The following is a 21,247-nucleotide window of genomic DNA, read 5'->3' on the forward strand; positions in this document are numbered from 1 at the left end:
ACTTGTTAAAAATAGTTAAATGGGAAGGCTATATCAGAATAGACAGGAATCCAGATTAGACAAGGCCCGTTTGGACAAGTTTACTATAGAATGATGAACTTGTTAAAATAGCTAAATGGGAAGGCTATATCAGAATAGACAGGAATCCAGATTAGACAAGGGCCCGTTTGGACAAGTTATACTATAGAATGATGAACTTGTTAAAAATAGTTAAATGGGAAGGCTATATCAGAATAGACAGGAATCCAGATTAGACAAGGGCCCGTTTGGACAAGTTATACTATAGAATGATGAACTTGTTTAAAAATAGCTAAATGGGAAGGCTATATCAGAATAGACAGGAATCCAGATTAGACAAGGGCCCGTTTGGACAAGTTATACTATAGAATGATGAACTTGTTTAAAATAGTTAAATGGGAAGGCTATATCAGAATAGACAGGAATCCAGATTAGACAAGGGCCCGTTTGGACAAGTTATACTATAGAATGATGAACTTGTTAAAAATAGCTAAATGGGAAGGCTATATCAGAATAGACAGGAATCCAGATTAGACAAGGGCCCGTTTGGACAAGTTATACTATAGAATGATGAACTTGTTAAAAATAGTTAAATGGGGAAGGCTATATCAGAATAGACAGGAATCCAGATTAGACAAGGGCCCGTTTGGACAAGTTATACTATAGAATGATGAACTTGTTAAAAATAGCTAAATGGGAAGGCTATATCAGAATAGACAGGAATCCAGATTAGACAAGGGCCCGTTTGGACAAGTTACTATAGAATGATGAACTTGTTAAAAATAGTTAAATGGGAAGGCTATATCAGAATAGACAGGAATCCAGATTAGACAAGGGCCCGTTTGGACAAGTTACTATAGAATGATGAACTTGTTAAAAATAGTTAAATGGGAAGGCTATATCAGAATAGACAGGAATCCAGATTAGACAAGGGCCCGTTTGGACAAGTTATACTATAGAATGATGAACTTGTTAAAAATAGCTAAATGGGAAGGCTATATCAGAATAGACAGGAATCCAGATTAGACAAGGGCCCGTTTGGACAAGTTATACTATAGAATGATGAACTTGTTAAAAAATAGTTAAATGGGAAAGCTATATCAGAATAGACAGGAATCCAGATTAGACAAGGGCCCGTTTGGACAAGTTATACTATAGAATGATGAACTTGTTAAAAATAGTTAAATGGGAAGGCTATATCAGAATAGACAGGAATCCAGATTAGACAAGGGCCCGTTTGGACAAGTTATACTATAGAATGATGAACTTGTTAAAAATAGTTAAATGGGAAGGCTATATCAGAATAGACAGGAATCCAGATTAGACAAGGGCCTGTTTGGACAAGTTATACTATAGAATGATGAACTTGTTAAAAATAGTTAAATGGGAAGGCTATATCAGAATAGACAGGAATCCAGATTAGACAAGGGCCCTGTTTGGACAAGTTATACTATAGAATGATGAACTTGTTAAAAATAGTTAAATGGGAAGGCTATATCAGAATAGACAGGAATCCAGATTAGACAAGGGCCCGTTTGGACAAGTTACTATAGAATGATGAACTTGTTAAAAATAGTTAAATGGGAAGGCTATATCAGAATAGACAGGAATCCAGATTAGACAAGGGCCCGTTTGGACAAGTTACTATAGAATGATGAACTTGTTAAAAATAGCTAAATGGGAAGGCTATATCAGAATAGACAGGAATCCAGATTAGACAAGGGCCCGTTTGGACAAGTTTACTATAGAATGATGAACTTGTTAGAAATAGCTAAATGGGAAGGCTATAATCAGAATAGACAGGAATCCAGATTAGACAAGGGCCCGTTTGGACAAGTTACTATAGAATGATGAACTTGTTAAAATTGCTAAATGGGAAGGCTATATCAGAATAGACAGGAATCCAGATTAGACAAGGGCATATCGAAGGCCCGTCCAGATTGGGACAAGTTTGGACAAGTTACTATAGAATGATGAAACTAAAACTTGTAAAAATAGTTAAATGGGAAGGCCTATATCAGAAATAGACAGGGAATCCAGATTAGACAAGGGGCCCGTTTGGGACAAGTTATAATATAGAATGATGAACTTGATTAAAAATAGTTTAAATGGGATGGCTATATCAGAATAGACAGGAATCCAGATTAGACAAGGGCCCGCCGTTTGGACAAGTTTATACTATAGAATGATGAACTTGTTTAAAAATAGTTAAATGGGAAGGCTCTATATCAGATAGACAGGAATCCAGATTAGACAAGGGCCCGTTTGGACAAGTTACATAGAATGTTAATGAACTTGTTAAAAATAGATTAGACAATGGGAATTGGCGTTAAAATAAGTTATCAGAATAGACAGGAATCCAGATTAGACAAGGGCCCGTCCGGTTTGGACAACAAGTTTAAATACTATAGAATGAATTGACAGGAACTTGTTTGGACAAAAATAGAATAAATGGTTAAATGAAAGGCTATATCAGAATAGACAGGAATCCAGATTAGACAAAGGGCCCGTTTGCGACAAGTTATTACTATAGAATGATGAACTTGTTAAAAATAGCTAAATGGGAAAGGCTTATATCAGAATAGACAGGAATCCAGATTAGACAAGGGCCGTTTGGACAAGTTACTACTATAGAATGATGAACTTGTTAAAAAATAGCTAAAATGGGGAAAGGCTATATCAGAAATAGACAGGAATCCCAGATTAGACAAGGGCCCGTTTGGACAACTATACTATAGAAATGATGATCCTGATAAAAAATAGTTAAATTGGGATGGCTATATCAGAAAAGACAGGAATCCAGATTAGACAAGGGCCACGTTTGGACAAGTTATACTATAGAATGATGAACTCTGTTAAAAATAGTTAAATGGGGTAAGGCTTATATCAGAATTAGACAGTAATCCAGATAGGTCAAGGGGCCCGTGTTGGACAATGTTAATACATGTTACTAATAGATGATGACCTTTATTAAAAAATTAGGTTAAATTGTGAAGGCTAAATCAGAATAGAAGGGCAATTCCAGATTTAGACTAAGGGCCGGCTGTTTGGACAAGTTTATCCTATAGAATGATGAAAGACTTGTTTTAAAATTAGTTAGAATGGGAAGGCTATCATCAGAATTTAGACAGGTATCCAAGATTAGACAAGGTCCCGTTTTGGACCAAGTTACTATAAGAATATGAAACTTGTTTTATAATTGTTTAAATATTAAAATAAATAGGTAGGCTATTTCAGTGATTGACAGGAATTCAGATTAAGGCAAGGGTCCGTTGTGGACAAGGTGATACTCTATACATGATGAAATTGTTAAAAATAGCTAAAATGGGAAGGCTATATCTGAATAGACAGGAATTCCATAATAGGGACAAGGGCCCGTTTGGACAAGTTAGACTATAGATTGATGAACTTGTGTTTTAGAAATAGCTTAATTGGGAAGGCCTAAATCAGAATATACAGGAATCCAGATAGACAATGGCCCGTTATGGACAAAGTTTACTATAGAATGATAACTTTGTTAAAAATAGTTAAATGGGAAGCAAGTTGAATCCTGTGACTCGTTCTATAACAATGTCAGCCTGACGGTTCCGAGAGAAGCGTTTTGGAGCTGCCAAAGCGGTTCGGACGATTATACAAACAGTCGAGGATATTGTAACGTTGACGAAGATTTCACTGAAAGTCGATTTATAATTTCAGGTACTGGCCATGTGTCATGTTATACTGCTGGCATCGGTATAAACCCTGGCATCCGTTATATAGCCCCTGCATGTGTATATTAGCCCCTGGCAAGTGTATATAGCCCTGACGGGTTGTAATAGACCCAGGCATTGTGTGTAATAGTCCCCTGACATCGTGTATATAGCCCTGGCATGGTGTATATAGCCCTGACATGGTGTATATAGCCCTGGCATCATTGACATCGTTGTATATAAGCCCTGGCATGTGTCGTCCTGCATGGAAGATGACCTTGACCTATAACCTGGCCTATTGTGGTGTCCATTTAAGCTATCCATATATGACTGTCAACCAATTTATTTTCATAATGGCCTTAACCCTTTTTTTTTTCATACCAATCAAATGGTGCCTGTAACCTAGCTGGTGTTTACCACTGGCCTATCCACATCGTTTCATATTGTCATTCTCTTTTTCACAGGAATTTTTAAATTTCGAAATTTTCATTTAGAAACATTCTACCAAAAATTACATAATTCTCATAATAATTATTGCATAAATACCCATATATAAAAAATATTTAATATTATATAACAAAAAGATCTGTAGAGACCACTTTTTATACCAAAATTTATAAAAAGAAACCTGTCTATAGAGACCACCTGTATATAACAAACATTTTTCTATAGTATAACAATCATTTGCCTATCCAGCTAAAGAGATATTCTGACTAGTATTAACCAGGGTTATACTTCAATAATTCAAATATAATAATTCACTTATTAATTTGAGATAATTCTTGTTGATAAAATAACATTCACTTTCTTCTGTAAAATAATCTTATAAGTTATAAACCATAAAAAAACAACTTTTAAGTTATAATTTATGAAACCGACTCCCAAAGCGCCTACCACTTAAAGAAACAAGTTGGTGTATTTTGTCACAGAAACATTATGGTTTAGATTTTTTAGAAAGCATATGTTAGTCTCTCAATAATTTTTTATTTCAGCTTCAAATGAAAAGTAATTATACAATGATTATGACAATTGTATAGTTTTGCATCTTGTTAAATATAATAATGTTGGGGTTGTCTCCCTTTAGTTAAGTAATATTATTATTTTCTTGGTGTTGTATACTCATATTATTTTATTGTTTACTAAGAATTTTGTATACTCATGCATATCATATAATGATCAAAACGCAGAATGTTTTAATACTCGTATTACATAAATTTAAATTTAAAAAAAAAAAAAATTAATCACAGTGAAGCAATTATTGGCATATCCAAAAATCCTTTTAATGTGATTATGATATCTGATAAAGTCGTGTGAAATTTTACAAAGTGATGAAAGTAAAGCCCTGGCCGGTGTAAATAGTGATTATATCAGAAAGTCTTTATAATAAAGTTTGTGACTTAATTGAATGATAAACTTATAAATATATTAATTGTTAAGTAAGAATACAGAGTGAAGACCTAAATCCATTTTATATAAATGTCCCATTTTTATATTTGTTTGTAAATGTGACTAGAATGATCGGTTATTGCAGTTAAATGTCCTAAATGGTGAAAGCAATAGGAATGGAAAGATGTATTAGCCCCTGGTCCATGTTTTAATTTGGTGTTTAAGCCCTGAAGAAGACTTTTAATTATATAGCCAAATGTCTAATCAGTCCTATAAACATGTGCAGATGGTTTATAAATAGCCTGAAAAAAATGAGGCTTCAAATGTTTTTTTACTGGAGAGGTTTAACAGAAGATTTGTCTAAATTATTTAGCCCTAAATGGTCTTATAGGGTTTAACAGAAAGGTAGTCTATACAAATTGTGTGCCAGTTGTAAATGTTTTAGTTATTTGTTGTTTAACAGAAAGAAGACCTCTAAATTATTGATAAATGTCTATATTGTTATTTACTTGTTTAATCAGAAGAGATTGTATCATAGCAAAATTAGTAAAAGTGGCAATATTGTGTAATATCCTGGCTAATTTAATATAGCAGGAGATTTTCTTAATTTTGGACAAGTTATATCTATAGCATAAAAAATTATTGTTAAAAAATAGCTAAATCTGGAGAGGATTCTAAATTAGACATGGTGTAATGTATATTATTGTTAATGTTGTTTAACAGAAAGAGTAACCTCGAAATTATTGTGTAAATGTCTATATTGTTATTTGTTGTTTAACAGAAAGAAGACTCTAAATTATTGTAAATGTCTATATTGTTTTTGTTGTTTAATGAGAAATTAAGACTCTAAATTATTGTAAATGTTAAAAATTATAGAATTGTGTTATTTGTTGTTTAACAGAAAGAAGATTCTCTAATTCATTGTAAATGTTATATTGTTAGTTGTTTAACAGAAAGAGACTTAATGTTTATTTGATGTTTGTTGTAAAGAAATCTAAGATACTAAATTATTGTAAATGTCTATATATGTTGTTGTTTAACAAGAAATGAAGACTCTAAATTATTGTAAATGTCTATTTTGTATTTTTGTTGTTTAACAGAAAGAAGACTCTAAATTATTGTAAATGTCTATATTGTTAGTTGTTTAAAGTGGTGCCAACTATAGATTCTAATTATATGTAAATCCAAATTGTTATTTGACAGAAAGGATATTATTGTATTAAAAGGTGTATATTTTTATTTGTGTTTATAGAAGATATTAAATTATTGTAAGATGTCTATATGTTGTTAAAAGAAGACTTCAGTATTTAGTGTCCCTGGACATTTTAAATAAATGGTACTATTAATTATTGTTTTTATGATTGTTTAACTATAGTTTTTTATGTATATATTTTTTAATAAATTTTAAAGATGAAAGCTAAATTATTGTAAATTCTAAGATGTTGTTTTAACAGAAAAAAGACTCTTATATTAGCTGTAAATGGTCTATATTGATTAAAATGCTTTGTTGTTACAAGACAAAGAATTTCTCTATAAATTATTAAGTCTATATTGTGAAAAATGTTTTTATTTAAAAGATAAAGTTATATAAATGTCTATATTGTTGAATAACTTTTTAAATTTGTATGATTTTTATCTGTAAATGTCAATGGTTTGTTAAACATGTACAAAAGAAACCCTGGGGTAAATTATTACATAAATGTCAATTGTATATAGTCCCTGATTAATGGGTTTATAGAGGTTAACCCTGACTTAAATTTAATGAAATGAATGTGTATGCCCTTGAATGTATTAAACTTATATTAAAACTGATTAATAATAAGTAAATGTGATATTGTTTTTTGTTTTAATCAAGAAGACTGCAAAATTAAAGTCTATATTGTTTGTTGTTTAACTGAAAGATCTAAATTATTGTAAATGTCTTATGATGTTATTTGTTGTAACAAAAGAAAGACTCTAAATTATTGTATATTAATTGTTTATTGTTTAACAGATGAAACCAAATTTGTAAAGTTGTTTTGTGTATCAATGAGATCTAAATTATTGTTATGATATCCAGTCTATATTGTTTTTGTTGTTTAACAGAAAGAAGATATAGGCTAAATTATAGTAAATGTCTTGGATAATTGTTATTTGTATTCATGTTTAACAGAAAGAAGACTCTAAATTATTGAAAATGTATAAATGTTATTTGTTGTTTAACATAAATTGTCATTTTTAAATGTTTATTGAAATGGATAATTTTAACAAGATTTCTAAATTATTGTAAGGTCTATATCATGTTTGTTGTTTAACAGAATGTTTTTCTAAATTATTATAAATGTCTATATTTATGAATGTTTATATTATGAAAGTGATTAATGCCAAATGGGTTATTATACCCTGAAAATTTAGTGTTTTTTAGATCTGCTGAATTGCTATTATGTCATAATGTAATTGTTGTTTTTAAATAAAAAAAAGGAGTAATTATTAAAATTCATATTTTATCGTTCCCAAAATGTTGATTTGGTTGACAAAAAAAGTAATTTTAAAATGTTAATGTTGATTAAGCAATTAAATTAGAATTATACCAAAAGATCTATAGCTCTTGATGGGTTTATCACCCTGACAAACATATCATGATAAATATTTGAAATTATTTTTGTTATATTTTAAAGTAGCATAAAGGTAATATAATTGAAATATATAGGATGTCCTAATTTGTTATCTGTCTGTTTAAAAAAGCCTCTATGTTTGGATATGTCTTGTTGTCTATATTAATATTGTTGGTGAAATTTATACTAAAAGAATATACATATTGTAATAGTTGTATTATTTGTTGTTTAACAGAAATAAGACTCTATTATGGTGTAAATTATAGAATTGGCTATGTTTGTTGTTTAAAGCAAAAAGACTCCTTGATATTTAAAAATATTTTTTTTTGTTGTTTAACAAAGAAGAAAATTATAATTAGTCAATCTTTATTGGATTGTCAAACAGGACAGGAATCATCTGTAAAATGATGGTGAATATTGCATAATTGTTATATAAATGTGATAGTTGGACAGTCCATAATACGATTTTTATATGATGGATCTATATACCCTGAATGGTTTAACAGAAGTTCAGAAGATCACTGATTATATATATCAAATTGTTTTAGTACATTAGTTGGATGGAGTGATAACAGTTATCCCTGGACATTGATAAATTAGTTATAAATGTCTATATCCAGTGTGTTGACAGCAATATTTATGATGGATTCAGTGCTATAAATGTCTGTTTAATTTGCAATAATAAATGGGGCAAGGGTAATTCTCCCTATATGGTTTATAGAAAATCATGGATCTAAATTAGAAAAGGGCTGTTTAAATTATAGGTTAAATCCTGTCTATAAGTGAATGTTCAATGAACAGAAAAAATATCATTGTCTAAAATTGTAAATGTCATTTGATTAATGTTTAAGCCCTGGAAGGTAGCCCTGTATCATAATATTATGTATCCTTATAGATTGTTACAAGTGTTTAATAGAAGTCTGAAAATTAGTTAACTTGGCATGTATTTGAAATGGTGTTGAATTTATATGGGTATATATATAACCCTGATGTGTACTCAAGCCCTTATTGTTTATAAATTTGTTTATCTGTTGTTATAGATTTTGAAATCGCATAAATGGCAATAATTAAATGGTCTATATTGAATTTGGTTTTATACAGAACATTATAAATATCCACATTGTAATGTATATATAGGTCTGTTCTATGGTTTAACAATTTGAATATGATATTCTCTAACATTATTATAATGTCTACTGCATTTTTTAACAGACCTAATGTTGATATAGCCCTGGACATTAAATTTTTTCAATTGTATATTGATGTTAAAATGGGATTGTAAAAATGCTAATATCCAAGTATAGTTTGAATTTTCAAGATTTGCTGTAAATGTTTTACTTTTTTATATATAGCATGATGTTGTACCAGATTAAAAGACTGAAGTTTGTTATAGAAGAATTATTATATAAAGGTCCTGCAATTGTGTATCCTAGAGCTTGGTACCCGAGATGCTGTTTCCAAAAAGTATTTATATAACCATTTTAATTAAGCCCTGGAATTTGTGTCAATGACTTATATAAGACTATTTGTAGATTAAATGTGATGTTTTTTGCTTTAACAGAATTGGTCCTGAAATATGTGTCAGATATGTCCTGGTCAGATTGCTGTACATCCATGAAAGACTTACCATTTCGGTTGTGAAAGGCCCGTTGTATCCATGATGTCATTGTTACACTGAAGTTAAAATACGTTAACTATAGTGTTGATGCATGAATCCCTGTGTATATAAATGTTACAGGGCTGTTCCCTGATAGCAATTAAAAATTCTGGAAATTTCTATATCAGATATGGATTTTTAGGGCTGTTTGAACATTGATTATAAATTCCTGATTTGATATTTCCTGTTATAATAGATGGTTGTGTCATCCACTTTGTATATATATCATGATTGTAGACAAGTCCGTTATATGAATGTATCTAGAGAAGTTGTACATATATAGACATATAGGATCATTTTCGCATGAAAGTTTGGTCAGGCATTGGCCAAGTACCAGACAATATCTTAGCCCTGGCATTAAATCAATGTAAAGAATTAAATATGTTGTTGATAGGTGAATGGATTTGTGCAAAAATTAGCCCTGAATGGTGCAAAATATATGTTTCAAATTCAAATTTTTAAACCTGTATATTGTTGAATACTATTAGACTATAGCCACATATTGCTCCTGTTTTAAATGTCATGTATTGGATTATATCAGATGTTACAGGGCTGTTCCCATACAGTAGAATAGATGTTACAGGGTTACTATTATTTATAAATGACCTGTAAATTGAATATAGATGTTACAGGGCTGTTCTGTAATTCTTATAGAATATATTTATAGTACACAGATTTATAGATGTTACAGGATGATCCCCAACCTATGGTGAATTATATGTACACCAAGGTCTAAATCCCTGAATTATACATGGTATAGACAGGCTTTTTTATTGAAATACCTACATGTTGTTCCCCAATACATTGTAAGGATGCTGTATTTTATATAAGCCATTGATATATTATGTTTAGGTTGTTGTATAGAACAAGTTAACCTATATATTTTTAATTTACATTTTGCTGGTTGTTGAGATATATCCTGTACACATTGTATATAGAAAAGTTACAGGCTGTACAGGGCTGTTATATAAACTTTTTTATATATATAGTTTTTAGCACCTGACAGGAGAATTGTTCTAATATTATCCTGTAAAATGTTATAGATGTTACAGGGTGAAGATATATATACCTGTACATGGTGTTACAGGGCTGTTTCCCCATTATATATATATATATATACCTGTAGATATATAGATTTACAGGGCTGTTCCCCAACCTATAATAATATATACCTGTACAAGTTATATAACCTGTTTATTTATTGATGTTTTAAGGGCTGTTCCCCACCTATATATATATATATATACACTGTATTACATTGATATTAGTATATTACAGGGCTGTATAGATCAGGGCTGTTCCCCCTACCTATATATATATATATAATGTGATACTATAGTACACAATACTATATATAGAAGGTTACAAATTGTTATAGAACAGGGATGTTCCCCATATCAGATATATATTAGGATATATGATGTTCCTGTACACATTGATATTAGACAATATATGTTTACAGGGCCGTTTGGACAATATAATATACATGTACACATTGATATATAGATTTTACAGGGCTGTTCCCCACCTATATATATATATATATACCTGTACACATTGATATATATAGCTGATGTTACAGGGCTGTATATATATATATATATACAGTAATCCATTGATATATAGATGTTACAGGGCCCGTTTCCCCACCTACAATATATATATGTAATACACTGTACACCTATTTGATACCAGTACACATTGAATGATGTTAAGGGTTCTTTTTTACCCCACAATATATATAATGGTATATACCCTGGAACTGTAAATTGCTAAATAGAATAGGGCTGTTACCCACCATATAGAATATATACCTGTACACATTAGATATGGATGTATACAGGGCTGTTTGGACAATTATATATATACCTGTACACATTGATATATAGATGTTAACAGGGCTGTTCCCCACCTAATAACATTGATAAATACAGGGCTGTTCCATATATATCAGATATACCCATTGATATATAGATGTAGACACAAGGGCCTTTGGACAATATATATATATAATACAACTTGATTAAATGTTAAGGGCTGTTCCCCCAAACACATTCAGAATAGATGTTTACAGGAATTCCAGATTATAATATACCCAGACAAGATGTTACATAGACACAAAAGTCTAAAATAGCAGAACTTGTTAAAATATAGTTAAATGATACAAGGCTATATTGAGTTAAGAAATAACATCCAGATTTACAAGGGCCCAGTTTGGACACCTTACTATATATCATGTTTAAAAATAGTTAAATGGGAAGGCTATATCAGAATAGACAGGAATCCAGATTAGACAAGGGCCCGTTTGGACAAGTTATACTATAGAATGATGAACTTGTTAAAAATAGCTAAATGGGAAGGCTATATCAGAATAGACAGGAATCCAGATTAGACAAGGGCCCCGTTTTGGACAAGTTATACTATAGAATGATGAACTTGTTAAAAAATATTTAAATGGGAAGGCTATATCAGAATAGACAGGAATCCAGATTAGACAAGAAGTTATAATGATGAACTTGTTAAAATAGTTAAAGGCTATATCAGAATCCAGATTAGACAAGGGCCCGTTTGGACAAGTTATACTATAGAATGATGAACTTGTTAAAAATAGCTAAATGGGAAGGCTATATCAGAATAGACAGGAATCCAGATTAGACAAGGGCCCGTTTGGACAAGTTATACTATAGAATGATGAACTTGTTAAAAATAGCTAAATGGGAAGGCTATATCAGAATAGACAGGAATCCAGATTAGACAAGGGCCCGTTTGGACAAGTTATACTATAGAATGATGAACTTGTTAAAAATAGCTAAATGGGAAGGCTATATCAGAATAGACAGGAATCCAGATTAGACAAGGGCCCGTTTGGACAAGTTATACTATAGAATGATGAACTTGTTAAAATAGTTAAATGGGAAGGCTATATCAGAATAGACAGGAATCCAGATTAGACAAGGGCCCGTTTGGACAAGTTTACTATAGAATGATGAACTTGTTAAAAATAGTTAAATGGGAAGGCTATATCAGAATAGACAGGAATCCAGATTAGACAAGGGCCCGTTTGGACAAGTTTACTATAGAATGATGAACTTGTTAAAAATAGTTAAATGGGAAGGCTATATCAGAATAGACAGGAATCCAGATTAGACAAGGGCCCGTTTGGACAAGTTATACTATAGAATGATGAACTTGTTAAAAATAGTTAAATGGGAAGGCTATATCAGAATAGACAGGAATCCAGATTAGACAAGGGCCCATTTGGACAAGTTATACTATAGAATGATGAACTTGTTAAAAATAGCTAAATGGGAAGGCTATATCAGAATAGACAGGAATCCAGATTAGACAAGGGCCCATTTGGACAAGTTTACTATAGAATGATGAACTTGTTGAAAATAGTTAAATGGGAAGGCTATATCAGAATAGACAGGAATCCAGATTAGACAAGGGCCCGTTTGGACAAGTTATACTATAGAATGATGAACTTGTTAAAAATAGTTAAATGGGAAGGCTATATCAGAATAGACAGGAATCCAGATTAGACAAGGGCCCGTTTGGACAAGTTATACTATAGAATGATGAACTTGTTAAAAATAGTTAAATGGGAAGGCTATATCAGAATAGACAGGAATCCAGATTAGACAAGGGCCCGTTTGGACAAGTTATACTATAGAATGATGAACTTGTTAAAAATAGTTAAATGGGAAGGCTATATCAGAATAGACAGGAATCCAGATTAGACAAGGGCCCGTTTGGACAAGTTATACTATAGAATGATGAACTTGTTAAAAATAGTTAAATGGGAAGGCTATATCAGAATAGACAGGAATCCAGATTAGACAAGGGCCCGTTTGGACAAGTTATACTATAGAATGATGAACTTGTTAAAAATAGTTAAATGGGAAGGCTATATCAGAATAGACAGGAATCCAGATTAGACAAGGGCCCGTTTGGACAAGTTATACTATAGAATGATGAACTTGTTAAAAATAGCTAAATGGGAAGGCTATATCAGAATAGACAGGAATCCAGATTAGACAAGGGCCCGTTTGGACAAGTTATACTATAGAATGATGAACTTGTTAAAAATAGCTAAATGGGAAGGCTATATCAGAATAGACAGGAATCCAGATTAGACAAGGGCCCGTTTGGACAAGTTATACTATAGAATGATGAACTTGTTAAAAATAGTTAAATGGGAAGGCTATATCAGAATAGACAGGAATCCAGATTAGACAAGGGCCCGTTTGGACAAGTTATACTATAGAATGATGAACTTGTTAAAAATAGTTAAATGGGAAGGCTATATCAGAATAGACAGGAATCCAGATTAGACAAGGGCCCGTTTGGACAAGTTTACTATAGAATGATGAACTTGTTGAAAATAGTTAAATGGGAAGGCTATATCAGAATAGACAGGAATCCAGATTAGACAAGGGCCCGTTTGGACAAGTTATACTATAGAATGATGAACTTGTTAAAAATAGTTAAATGGGAAGGCTATATCAGAATAGACAGGAATCCAGATTAGACAAGGGCCCGTTTGGACAAGTTACTATAGAATGATGAACTTGTTAAAAATAGTTAAATGGGAAGGCTATATCAGAATAGACAGGAATCCAGATTAGACAAGGGCCCGTTTGGACAAGTTATACTATAGAATGATGAACTTGTTAAAAATAGTTAAATGGGAAGGCTATATCAGAATAGACAGGAATCCAGATTAGACAAGGGCCCGTTTGGACAAGTTATACTATAGAATGATGAACTTGTTAAAAATAGTTAAATGGGAAGGCTATATCAGAATAGACAGGAATCCAGATTAGACAAGGGCCCGTTTGGACAAGTTATACTATAGAATGATGAACTTGTTAAAAATAGTTAAATGGGAAGGCTATATCAGAATAGACAGGAATCCAGATTAGACAAGGGCCCGTTTGGACAAGTTATACTATAGAATGATGAACTTGTTAAAAATAGTTAAATGGGAAGGCTATATCAGAATAGACAGGAATCCAGATTAGACAAGGGCCCGTTTGGACAAGTTATACTATAGAATGATGAACTTGTTAAAAATAGTTAAATGGGAAGGCTATATCAGAATAGACAGGAATCCAGATTAGACAAGGGCCCGTTTGGACAAGTTATACTATAGAATGATGAACTTGTTAAAAATAGTTAAATGGGAAGGTATATCAGAATAGACAGGAATCCAGATTAGACAAGGGCCCGTTTGGACAAGTTATACTATAGAATGATGAACTTGTTAAAAATAGTTAAATGGGAAGGCTATATCAGAATAGACAGGAATCCAGATTAGACAAGGGCCCGTTTGGACAAGTTACTATAGAATGATGAACTTGTTAAAAATAGTTAAATGGGAAGGCTATATCAGAATAGACAGGAATCCAGATTAGACAAGGGCCCGTTTGGACAAGTTATACTATAGAATGATGAACTTGTTAAAAATAGTTAAATGGGAAGGCTATATCAGAATAGACAGGAATCCAGATTAGACAAGGGCCCGTTTGGACAAGTTTACTATAGAATGATGAACTTGTTAAAAATAGTTAAATGGGAAGGCTATATCAGAATAGACAGGAATCCAGATTAGACAAGGGCCCGTTTGGACAAGTTTACTATAGAATGATGAACTTGTTAAAAATAGTTAAATGGGAAGGCTATATCAGAATAGACAGGAATCCAGATTAGACAAGGGCCCGTTTGGACAAGTTTACTATAGAATTGATGAACTTGTAAAAATAGATTTTAAATGGGAAGGCTATATCAGAATAGACAGGAATCCAGATTAGACAAGGGCCCGTTTGGACAAGTTTACTATAGAATGATGAACTTGTTAAAAATAGTTAAATGGGAAGGCTATATCAGAATAGACAGGAATCCAGATTAGACAAGGGCCCGTTTGGACAAGTTATACTATAGAATGATGAACTTGTTAAAAATAGCTAAATGGGAAGGCTATATCAGAATAGACAGGAATCCAGATTAGACAAGGGCCCATTTGGACAAGTTATACTATAGAATGATGAACTTGTTAAAAATAGTTAAATGGGAAGGCTATATCAGAATAGACAGGAATCCAGATTAGACAAGGGCCCGTTTGGACAAGTTATACTATAGAATGATGAACTTGTTAAAAATAGCTAAATGGGAAGGCTATATCAGAATAGACAGGAATCCAGATTAGACAAGGGCCCGTTTGGACAAGTTACTATAGAATGATGAACTTGTTAAAAATAGTTAAATGGGAAGGCTATATCAGAATAGACAGGAATCCAGATTAGACAAGGGCCCGTTTGGACAAGTTTACTATAGAATGATGAACTTGTTAAAAATAGTTAAATGGGAAGGCTATATCAGAATAGACAGGAATCCAGATTAGACAAGGGCCCGTTTGGACAAGTTATACTATAGAATGATGAACTTGTTAAAAATAGCTAAATGGGAAGGCTATATCAGAATAGACAGGAATCCAGATTAGACAAGGGCCCGTTTGGACAAGTTATACTATAGAATGATGAACTTGTTAAAAATAGCTAAATGGGAAGGCTATATCAGAATAGACAGGAATCCAGATTAGACAAGGGCCCGTTTGGACAAGTTATACTATAGAATGATGAACTTGTTAAAAATAGTTAAATGGGAAGGCTATATCAGAATAGACAGGAATCCAGATTAGACAAGGGCCCGTTTGGACAAGTTATACTATAGAATGATGAACTTGTTAAAAATAGCTAAATGGGAAGGCTATATCAGAATAGACAGGAATCCAGATTAGACAAGGGCCCGTTTGGACAAGTTACTATAGAATGATGAACTTGTTAAAAATAGTTAAATGGGAAGGCTATATCAGAATAGACAGGAATCCAGATTAGACAAGGGCCCGTTTGGACAAGTTATACTATAGAATGATGAACTTGTTAAAAATAGCTAAATGGGAAGGCTATATCAGAATAGACAGGAATCCAGATTAGACAAGGGCCCGTTTGGACAAGTTACTATAGAATGATGAACTTGTTAAAAATAGTTAAATGGGAAGGCTATATCAGAATAGACAGGAATCCAGATTAGACAAGGGCCCGTTTGGACAAGTTATACTATAGAATGATGAACTTGTTAAAAATAGCTAAATGGGAAGGCTATATCAGAATAGACAGGAATCCAGATTAGACAAGGGCCCGTTTGGACAAGTTATACTATAGAATGATGAACTTGTTAAAAATAGTTAAATGGGAAGGCTATATCAGAATAGACAGGAATCCAGATTAGACAAGGGCCCGTTTGGACAAGTTATACTATAGAATGATGAACTTGTTAAAAATAGTTAAATGGGAAGGCTATATCAGAATAGACAGGAATCCAGATTAGACAAGGGCCCGTTTGGACAAGTTATACTATAGAATGATGAACTTGTTAAAAATAGTTAAATGGGAAGGCTATATCAGAATAGACAGGAATCCAGATTAGACAAGGGCCCGTTTGGACAAGTTATACTATAGAATGATGAACTTGTTAAAAATAGCTAAATGGGAAGGCTATATCAGAATAGACAGGAATCCAGATTAGACAAGGGCCCGTTTGGACAAGTTATACTATAGAATGATGAACTTGTTAAAAATAGCTAAATGGGAAGGCTATATCAGAATAGACAGGAATCCAGATTAGACAAGGGCCCGTTTGGACAAGTTACTATAGAATGATGAACTTGTTAAAAATAGCTAAATGGGAAGGCTATATCAGAATAGACAGGAATCCAGATTAGACAAGGGCCCGTTTGGACAAGTTACTATAGAATGATGAACTTGTTAAAAATAGTTAAATGGGAAGGCTATATCAGAATAGACAGGAATCCAGATTAGACAAGGGCCCGTTTGGACAAGTTACTATAGAATGATGAACTTGTTAAAAATAGTTAAATGGGAAGGCTATATCAGAATAGACAGGAATCCAGATTAGACAAGGGCCCGTTTGGACAAGTTACTATAGAATGATGAACTTGTTAAAAATAGTTAAATGGGAAGGCTATATCAGAATAGACAGGAATCCAGATTAGACAAGGGCCCGTTTGGACAAGTTATACTATAGAATGATGAACTTGTTAAAAATAGTTAAATGGGAAGGCTATATCAGAATAGACAGGAATCCAGATTAGACAAGGGCCCGTTTGGACAAGTTATACTATAGAATGATGAACTTGTTAAAAATAGCTAAATGGGAAGGCTATATCAGAATAGACAGGAATCCAGATTAGACAAGGGCCCGTTTGGACAAGTTATACTATAGAATGATGAACTTGTTAAAAATAGCTAAATGGGAAGGCTATATCAGAATAGACAGGAATCCAGATTAGACAAGGGCCCGTTTGGACAAGTTACTATAGAATGATGAACTTGTTAAAAATATCTAAATGGGAAGGCTATATCAGAATAGACAGGAATCCAGATTAGACAAGGGCCCGTTTGGACAAGTTACTATAGAATGATGAACTTGTTAAAAATAGTTAAATGGGAAGGCTATATCAGAATAGACAGGAATCCAGATTAGACAAGGGCCCGTTTGGACAAGTTATACTATAGAATGATGAACTTGTTAAAAATAGCTAAATGGGAAGGCTATATCAGAATAGACAGGAATCCAGATTAGACAAGGGCCCGTTTGGACAAGTTATACTATAGAATGATGAACTTGTTAAAAATAGCTAAATGGGAAGGCTATATCAGAATAGACAGGAATCCAGATTAGACAAGGGCCCGTTTGGACAAGTTATACTATAGAATGATGAACTTGTTAAAAATAGTTAAATGGGAAGGCTATATCAGAATAGACAGGAATCCAGATTAGACAAGGGCCCGTTTGGACAAGTTATACTATAGAATGATGAACTTGTTAAAAATAGCTAAATGGGAAGGCTATATCAGAATAGACAGGAATCCAGATTAGACAAGGGCCCGTTTGGACAAGTTTACTATAGAATGATGAACTTGTTAAAAATAGCTAAATGGGAAGGCTATATCAGAATAGACAGGCAGATTAGACAGGGCCCTTTGGACAAGACTATAGATTGATGAACTTGTTAAAATAGTTAAATGGGAAGGCTACACATGACTTGCTAATTGTTAAGCAGTTCAGGATCGAGTTGATCTTTTTATTATAAAGAGGCAGGACAAGGTGGTGGAGGGGGGCTTAAAGGTGTGGATGAAGGAGCTTATAAAGTAAGGAAGGGGGGGGGGGGGGGGGGGGGGCTCACAAATCTGAGGGGAATACAAGGACAAGGTGGGGCTCAGAGAGGCATATAGATGTGTATTAGGGAGCTTATAAAGACAGGAGTAAGCTCTTAAGGCTGGGGGCTCTTACTAGTGGATAGGGGGATTACACAGTTGTAAAGGACTTAAAGCGATATGAGGGGGCTTATAAAGGTTGCAGGGGACTTAAGGAAGGTGTAGAGGGAGCACATACAGGTGACAAATGGAGCTTATAGATGTAAGGGCTTATAGAATGGTTTAATGAGACAGGAGGCATATAGATTTTAATGCTTTTTGAGCTGGGAGAGGGACTTTTATATGCAAGGGCTTATTAAGGCAGGGGACATATAGAGGTTGGGCTTATAGATGTGGGGGAGGGACCTTTAGGGCCAAGGGCTTACAGAAGTTTAATAGGGGCTTATAGTCAGTCAAGGGCTTATAGAGGTTTGAGAGGGGCTCATAGAGCCAATGGCTTATAGAGGTTTAAGAGGGGCTTAAAGAGGCTTGAAATGGGCTTACAGAGCCAAGGGCTTATTGAGGTTTGAGAGGGGCTTACAGAGACAAGGGCTTAATGAGGTTTAAAAGGGGCTTATAGAGCCAAGGGTTTATGGAGGTGCGATAGGGGCTTATAGAGCCAAGGGTTTATGGAGGTGTGATAGGGGCTTATAGAGCCAAGGGTTTATGGAGGTTTGAGAGGGGCTTATAGAGGTTTGAGAGGGGCTTATCAAGACAAAGACTTATAGAGGTTTGAGAGGGCGTTATAGAGACAAGGGTTTATGGAGGTTTGAGAGGGGCTTATATAGCCAAGGGCTTATAGAGGTTTGAGAAGAGCTTATAGAGACAAGGGCTTATAGAGGTGTGATAGGGGCTTATAGAGTCAAGGGCTTATAGATTTGGGGAGGGACTTTTAGGGCCAAGGGCTTATAGAGTTTTGAGAGGGGCTTATAGAGCTTTGAAAGGGGCTTATAAAGACAAAGACTTATAGATGATGAGAGGGCGTTATAGAGACAAGGGCTTGTAGAGGCAGAGACTTATTGATGCATAGGCTTATTGAGGCAGGGGGACATATATATGTGGGTACTTATAGAGGTGTGATAGAAGTGTATAGAGACATGACACTTATTGCGTCAAATATGGTATTTGTAATCAATAAAACAATTATATCAATTCAAACCAAATTAAAATCATTATCTTGTTTGTGGAAAACATTTTATCTTGATTGGATTTGATCATGTGATGACTATTTTGTATCATGTATAGTGTGATTATAAATTTCAGTGGGTATACTCTATATTAGAACAGATACCTTGTTGATAGGGACCTCCCTTTACCATTTAACACTCACTATTCCCCATATTACAGAGTTGCTACCCTTGCTCATTATTTTATGAGCGCTATTCACGCCATTTCTCCGAAAAGTATGACGTTACACTGCAAAGCCTGGAGGCCCTAACCCATAATTCCTAGCGGTGGGTTAGGGCCTGGTACACGTCCGATAATGGCAGCCCACATCACCGTAATTAACAACATGGCGGATGGCAGTAGACAGGTATAGGGATACGATAAAGAAACGTGTTTTCCATGTGTTATATTGGTGACATATATAGGGAAACTGGCGTGCAATGTTTTTACCTCCATCATGTTTCCACTATTCTAACAGTACAATGTGTTATTTTAGCATGTCATGTGTGATAATGGGTTGTAACAGGAGAGGAGAAAATGTAGTGGCCAGACCGGGATTCGAACCCGGGACCCTCAGAATACTAGCCGAGTGCTCTACCAACTGAGCTACCTGGTCACCGATGATCGACCCAGTCCAATCCCGATACACTCCTCACTCCTTTCTCGAAGTCTTCGCCCTCGAAGACACACAAGACCCTTCCAAACACCACCACCATGGGTTATTTAGTTGGGCGCCAATTTTGTAACAGGAGAGGAGAAAATGTAGCGGCCAGACCGGGATTCGAACCCGGGACCCTCAGAATACTAGCCGAGTGCCGAGTGCTCTACCGAATGAGCTACCTGGTCACAGATGATCGACCCAGTCCAATCCCGCTACAATGGTAATTTATGATTGATTTGTAACGCTCTGATGCATGCTGTTGTTTTATATACATTTGACAGTTACCAGTAGGCCAATGGCATGTCTCGTAAAGTTAACTTATATGGACGACATAGTGAAACTGGTGGACATATATTTTCTTCATCACCTATTTCACCAGTGCAGTGCGTTAATTTAGCATGTCATGTCGGATACATATGTGCAATATATACATTATTTATATCGCTCTATGTGTTTTGTTTACTTTTGACAGTTACCAGTATGGCATGTTCGGAACGTTACCGATTATGACAGAGTCAAGAAAATAACAACCTTTATCTGTGTATATAAGCAAATCGTTTCCTATAAGTGTATAATGATACTATTGGAGGTTCTGGTGGTTCTATCCATGAGGGTACTTGGTTCAATTCCAAGGGAACCTAGCTGCTGTCATTTATATACACATTACAATTACATTAATGTATCACCCTTTCCCTTATGACTATATAGAATTCAGATCTATAATATGCCATGCTGGTAACCATTTCATTTTCTTGTATGTACTACTGATTGTGTACGTAGTGCTCAAGCAAAAGACA

At 33.8% G+C, this 21,247-nt stretch overlaps 2 protein-coding genes and 1 non-coding gene across 5 annotated transcripts in view; 2 read left to right on the forward strand and 1 right to left on the reverse strand.

Moving 5' to 3' along the window:
- The window catches only part of LOC138310411 (low-density lipoprotein receptor-related protein 8-like), a 102,399-nt gene that overhangs the window by 59,943 nt on the left and 21,209 nt on the right, over nucleotides 1-21,247 (forward strand). The gene's annotated exons all lie outside the window — the stretch shown is intronic.
- Nucleotides 1-21,247, forward strand: part of LOC138310410 (low-density lipoprotein receptor-related protein 2-like) — a 69,349-nt gene that overhangs the window by 41,988 nt on the left and 6,114 nt on the right. The gene's annotated exons all lie outside the window — the stretch shown is intronic.
- On the reverse strand, nucleotides 20,333-20,405 carry Trnat-agu (transfer RNA threonine (anticodon AGU)). Its single transcript has one exon. It is a non-coding gene; the product is annotated as a tRNA-Thr (tRNA).

This window comes from Argopecten irradians, chromosome 16, assembly GCF_041381155.1.
Source record: "Argopecten irradians isolate NY chromosome 16, Ai_NY, whole genome shotgun sequence".
Lineage (NCBI taxonomy): Eukaryota > Metazoa > Mollusca > Bivalvia > Pectinida > Pectinidae > Argopecten > Argopecten irradians.